Source organism: Atractosteus spatula, chromosome 6 (assembly GCF_055471065.1).
Source record: "Atractosteus spatula isolate fAtrSpa1 chromosome 6, fAtrSpa1.hap1, whole genome shotgun sequence".
NCBI lineage: Eukaryota > Metazoa > Chordata > Actinopteri > Semionotiformes > Lepisosteidae > Atractosteus > Atractosteus spatula.
Genome location: NC_142711.1, coordinates 62,387,811 through 62,394,917, shown reverse-complemented (window position 1 = coordinate 62,394,917; position 7,107 = coordinate 62,387,811).

Sequence of the window (7,107 nt, the reverse complement as noted above, 5' to 3'; positions counted from 1 at the left end):
TGAGTTTTATTGCCGTCATCTGATGTCCTGGTTCTTTCTTTCAAAGATTTAGAAATTCGCACTGACACACAAGGCCTGGCAACACGAGTAAGGTGTGACAACAGTGGCTGAACCGCAAGGCTCCTCTTGACTCGTGGTGTGAATACTACACAAATCGCCAGCAGAGAGACCTGAGCGAGGGCACGGTGGTGACAGCTGCTCATATCCATGCCTTACTGCACGCCATGCTGAGGGGGCATTTTGAGTAAAAAATTATTACTTGTGAGTCAAATGAATAAAAAAAGGATACAGATAGCAGCCTGACACAGCACTCTCGGGAACAGGTTCGCCTGATGTTGCTGTTCCTGCTATGCTGAAGCCACAGTTTGGCCAGAGTGAAGTGTTCAAGCACAGTGGCTGTCTACAGCTTTCTAGCTGGGGCTGCAAGGCCGTGGGCTCAGAGGAAACGGCCCTGTCAAGCTGTCACCTCTCCAGTCCAACCAGTGGACACAGTAATGCTGCACCAGGATCCTCCATTGAAAAAATAAGAATGAAGACTGCAACTTCATTACATACACCGTACGGTACCCGATTGTCCCAAATGGTACAGTTTGTAAGCTTGTGAGGAAGGGGGCCGAGGAATAGCTTGACATGGTAAGTAAGTGTGGTGGAGAAACAAACAGAAGACAATGGCGCATTCTAAAGCGCCGTCTTCGTGTGTGCCCTTAAGGATGACTTCTTGGAGCCGATCGGGTAAAGAGCTGGACGGCAGGAAGGATATAAGGCTCTTTCCCAGAGCAGGCGAAGAATTACAGGAAATGGGCTGGCTACGCTTTTACCAAGAGTGGTACAGGAACCGTCGACAGTACCTTACTTCCCCGCTCCTCATTGTTATGGCTGGGCCGGCCTCGTCGCCGCCCCCCCCGCCCCCCCCCGCCAGGGGTGTGTTTGGTGCTCCAAGGGACATGCAATGAAAGACAAAAGGATGCGAGCGTCTTCAAGAATTTATGGCACATGGAGCTGGGGGGGGGCTTGCGGGGCTGCGGGTGTTAAAAACAGATGTGTTTTTCAGTGGTGGCGCTCTCTCCTCCTCCTCCTCCCCCCCCCCCCAACAAAAACCCAACAATAGCCGGAACAACGTGTGTTCGGCCCCCTCCCTGCCAGAGGACAGGAGAGGGAGGCGTCTGCTCCCCCCTGGCGAGAAGCAGAACGGCTAAATTCAGATCGGCGCTCACAAAGTCCAGGGGTCATCCCTCTTCCCACAGAACCTCACTGCTCGAGACGCGCCCTCGGCCTGACCTCCTTTTCCTCTCCCCCAGTGCGCCGTGGAGGTTACTTTGCCTCGGCTCCTCGCTGCGCGCTGTTACGGTTATGACCATCCGCGGGGACCCTGTCCAGTCTGGTTGCTCTTTTTTTAAATAAAAACGTTCCCTCAGGAATTCATAACAAAATTAATTTGTTGTATCCCTTTGACATACATGAACAAACTTACTCGGGGATAATTGCATGGGAAACTGAAACCGTTTAGGTGCCAAGCTTTCACCCCTTTATGAACAACAGAACACATAGGAAGTCCACCCTGATCACCTGAGGTTCAGTGTATGTACTGTATGCCTTTTGTGTTGGAAACGGCCTTGAGTTTCTACTGTGTGTTCTGCACACGCACAATGGTTGGTGTAAGTTATTGTTTTGCCGAGAAGCCACTGAAGAATCAACACTATCCGTGGTAACTTAAGTCCTACGAGAAGCTTGCCATCACAGTGCACAGCCTGATATGCTGAGGGGTTCAAATAACTGGTGCACTGAGACACGTGCATGCTGAAAAAAATAAAAGGGTACTTTAATATTGCTTATGAGACATGAAATCATACCATTGTACCATCACTGTGCCAGATTTATTATGATCTCGAAAGGCAGTCAGAGATGGCTATCTGAGTACCAGTTATGTGAAACCCTGTGTGTGCTTATTTTATTTTCCGACAGCTACTAAAACTGCAAGTCCATGCTGATCTTAACAGCATCAGTTTTTACCAATCCCCTTGCACAAACTTCCGTCTTCTGTTAATCCTCACCCAGCTGGCTCTTCCAAACACACTGATACCATTTTGTCATCTCTGAAGAGATCTTCATGGTGCGTTTCTGTCTGCTGGACTGCCTGTCAGTGGGTCAGTTTTTCTTGTGTCCAGCCCTGACCCATTCTTCTTGATGTGCTGTAAGTCTGAACCATCTCCAGCTTAGTCTCTGTCTTTCTCTTGCTCATTCTGTTCTATTATGACAGGCATACAGCTTTCCTTGCTACACTGAGCTGTTTGAAGTTTCAAATGAGTTTAACTTCACCAGCCAAACCAAGGCAGCAGGCAATAGTCAAAAAGACTAAAAGTTCAAAGTCTCTTTCCCCCTTGGACTGGGGATCACTGAACTCTGCTGCTTCTACAGTAACAAGGGAATCAGTAAGCTATGCTGCTTGTAATAAGGGGTTGGTTAACACGGTTCAGGACCTAACTGTGTGGTTATGTAATTGCTGCTTGATTTAATGCCCTTGGCGTCTAGCAAACAAGAGAGCACAGTGGACAAGTTATGTTATTGACAATGGAATTGACCACAGTTTCAAGACAATTCATACCTGTGCAAATCATCAGTTTGCCTGTGATTCTGAAGCCAGGCAGTGTAGATGAAAATTCAGTTCACTTTTCCTCCCCCTACTAATCTTACCAAAAATATTTGTTATGTAAAACAAAGATTAATATCAACCCAATGATTGAGAATCTTAACCAATGTGTATGCTTTTTACTGGCAAAAGTAAATTAAAATGTTTTCTTTCAGCATCAAACTTTTTAGTTTCACTTTTCAATATTCAGACATTAAATGACCTCTAAGGTCTGCAGTACTGAATATGTTCCTTAAGCAAGTATTGGGGTTTTCTCAGGCTCATCAGGGTGGTGCATCCTGATATACACATACAAAAGGGAATTAAAATCAAAGGAACTTTTTTTCATGCAAAATGCTTCTGGCAAGTTTTATTTCCTGTTTACTTAATGAATCATGATCCAACGATGTGAATTTCAAGGCAAAGGATCTGTGCTAATCTCAAAGATTGTCCTTTAAATTAAATTTTATTATCAGTTAAAGTAGCATGTTTTATTTCAATAATAAAACAATGTAGCCAATAAAAGTACTGTATAATTAAATGCACATAGTGCACATTAAATGCACATTGATAGTAACTGACAGTCCTTGTTAGAAACAGCAAAGTGTAGCTCATTAGTCATGAGAAATATAAAGTATTTTCTGTCTTCCCAGGCACAATTTGTGTTCAGCTAACCTGTGGAATTGCATAGAGCTTCCTTAGTGGTTTTGATTGTTTCCACAGGATAACCTACAGTATATTCAATAATTATATTATGAAAGAAACCTTTTTTTCTGACATGGGTAGATCCCCAGTAATAGAAATCTGAAATCTGGTATCCAGACAAGTCATGCACTGCTGACATTTCAGGATAAACTCAAACAATTAACTTGTTTTCCTCACAATGCACCAGCGTAGAAATAGCAAGAGTTAAAGAGCTGTTTTCCATGACCTCTTGCTTCACAGTGTGCAATTCTCAGCAATAAAAAACATCCAATTACAGCAGTTTGTTGAGCAACTGAAACTATCACTTCCCAAGGAATGATTTTCCCATCTTACAATAGACAAACATGATGCCAGATCCCTAAACTGTGACCATTCCACAATACCAGAGCTTATATGAGAGCTTAAACGTTTTTTTGTGCTTTGGACAAGGGAAAAGGGAATGAAGTACCTGAACATCATGCAGGTACAAGTGAATAGTGTGTAACTCTTTAAAAATCATTTCAGAAAACAACTGTGGAGCGTGATCACATGCCAAGCAGCCTGTATCGTTCCAGCCTGCGACTGCAGCAGATTGAGGGCTTACTTATAAATAAGTGTGCAGCTGGGCATTTAACCAGAGCAGTCGGAGTAAAGCAGCTTCCAAAAAGGTACAAGAGCAGTATCCCAGCAGGGACTAAACTTCTCCCAGGTCACCTTTCAGGAAGTTCGTCGTTACAGAAGATGGCTTGAGTAAATATTGGCATTTTTGTAAAGGGCCTCTGGTCTTTATGCCCAATTCATTCTGCAGCACTGCAAGGCCGGCAGCACAAAGCAAGAGCACACATCTGCTCTGGAGGCATGCCAAGCCAGCTACAACGTTGCCTGTTGACCTACATTGTGTTCAGAAGAAATGCTGTCGTCTGCTAGATTTAATGGAATGAGCATTCTACCGCTAATGTTTGTCTCACATTTCTTAGCCCGTGTCACATAGGAAGAGAACAGACTTTCCCGCAAGATAATATTGTACTATGATAGGGTAAATTAAAAGTACTTAAATATAAGATGTACTTGGATACACACTGTACATATACAGTACTATCTCCCTGAGCTGATGCTCCAAGCTAAACAGTTAAAGCAGAGATAAAAAAAAGTTAAAGCATGCTGAAAATTGAATTAGAACTATGTTGGGAATCCTTTTGTGACATTTTTGGAAGGTCAGTGAATGGTTTAACATTGATGCATGTTCCTGTGATTCAGTCCTGCCAGAATGAGTACGAAGTGCGAGGTGAGGGCACAAGCAGTGAACCCTTGCCGTCCTGTGAGATTAGGATGGGATAATCTGTCTGGGGCGGCTGGGCTGCTAGACGAGACAGCCGCTGACTGCCCGTCCCTGAAGAGGCTCTGGTGAGTGAGAGGAAGGAGGGCTTCCCAGGGCTGGGACACACCAGCCTGCTTCAAATTCACTGGCAGCACCAAGGTTATCTGAAGAGGTTGAACTGATCTCCAGAAAGTGCTTTCAAGGGAAGGGTCCCCCAGGTGAAAGACTTTTTCGTGGTCCTGAACTGAGCAGCCTCCTCTCACTCATAACTGTACCTGTGTTCAGCCTTCAGAGCAGACTATCACTGCACCCAGAACGCAAAACAGTTTCCAGACTGGCTGTATAAAACCACGATAGCAGTACAATTAAAACACAAGCAGTTACTGTAGATTAAGTTATACTGCTTGCATACTTTATCACACCAAAATGTATTTTGTAACGAGCATCAGTTTAACATGACCTAAAGGGGGGGCTCTTATTGACTTTCTAAAACTGTTTATGACCCTGAGGTACTACTAGGAGAATCTCTCCGATGCTCTCGAAGTCTTTTGAAACAGTGACGCAAAGGCAATCACTCCATTCAGGTGTGTATTTCCAGTCAATTTGCCTGGGAAAGCAGAAGCCAGTCTGGTGAACTGGTTTGTCTCACCAAGTTCTGGGCACGCATTATCAACAGCGCTTGTGATTCAAACGTGAGCTTGTGGCTACGTGTGAGAACATAAAAATAAACTAGATGATTTTTTCCACTGCCAGATGGGGTGAAACCAGTTTGGGGGCTTGGGGAAGACGAAGGCATGCTGCAGGACTCGGACAGCAGGTAAGGCAGTAAGCTGCCAGTACTGGGGCACTAGCACGTGGTGTGGAAAGTTCCTCACAACAGGCAAGCCAAAGCTGGAACTTCCACGGCATCCACACAAAACATTTCTAAGCTTGATCAATCAATCAATCAATCAATCAATTGCTAGAGTGCAACACTTTGCCGCAGAGTGTTTTGCTTTTCTCAGTGTTTTGCTCTGCCCTGTAGACATACGAAGATGTGTTCCACGCACATGGCTTGCTGAAATGAAAGCCAACTCGAGGAGTGAGATTTCTGCAAACCATGAGGCTGTACGGGATTCTGACCGATCCGACCTTGATGGAAAAGAAGTGGCTGGACTCAATAATGAGAGAGGAAGCAGCTGTGAGATCTCTAGATATACTTTAGCTTGTTGTTTCTGAGGCAAGATGAACTTGTCTCATGAGCTCTGGTATACAACATTTTAAACACAAGCACACTACTTAAAATTTAATCAAGATTAAGAACTAAAAAAATGCTGTTTATTGGACATTTTCTAGGAACATAATCCAGCAAAGCATTACATAACAATATAGCTGTAAGTAGTAATTTATGATTTAACAGGCCATCCAAAATTCAGAGCTGGGTACTATTTCACGACCCCATGAAGTGGGCAGACCAAGGTCATCGCTTCCTGTAGGTATTTGACATAAGATTGAGGATTATTACATATTCACTTTCTTGGTATTTAATTCTTTTTTAGACGTACTGGGAGGTATTAATCTTTTGCAAAACAATTGGATTGCCCATGAGCCAGATGCAGTTCTGCTCTGCCCCGGTCCTGATTCGACCACGGTTGCCTGTGGGCTCAGACAGCACACTCCCTTGGCCTGTGTTGCTCCACCCGAGCGTGCTGCAGTTCTGCTATCTGGGATGGAAAAGGTTGAGAAACACTGACCTTAACAGTAATGAACACCACCAGAAGACCAGTCCTTCTGCTGAGGGAGAACGTCTACACTGCCAAGGTTTCAAGGTTTCAAGTCACTCAGGTAACCCGCTCAGTGCCACTGAGCCCTGCCACACTAGATACATGCCTTTGTCTAGATGCCACAACAACGCAATATACTGTAGCTTCAGAAAACGTACCTCTGAGCTGATAGCCAGGAAGCATGCAGGGAAAGTTAGAACCTTATTAACAGCAGGGAAGTGTCTAATGAAGGGAGCTGCATAACTAATGTTAACGTCTCCAAGCCTATTTCCTGTCATTTAATTCTGTAAACGTAGTGCAGGTTCGGACATGAGGACAGCCTTTTCTGAACTACATTTCCCAGGTGGCTTTGGGGGGGGGGGGTGAGCTGCTGCCCCCAGTCACATGACGAGAGGCTGGAAGACAATTGGTCAGGACTGAGAGCAGCAGCTCATTCCCTGGATACTTCCTGAGAAATGTAATTCAGACAGGCCTGCCATCTTGTCTGAACACACAATGCTCTTACAACTATGAGAAGAGTTCGACTCATTTTTACTTTAATTAAGTACAGAAATACAACTTCAAATCAGAATGAAAGTACACAAAAAGAAAGCTCAACAATGAAGAAAAGATATATACTGTATAGAAAGATGCAGGTGACACTCAAACTTCACCTTGCATAGCATCTTGTGTTTTATTCAGATAAAAAAAGGTTTAAAACACTTTTTTGTGATATA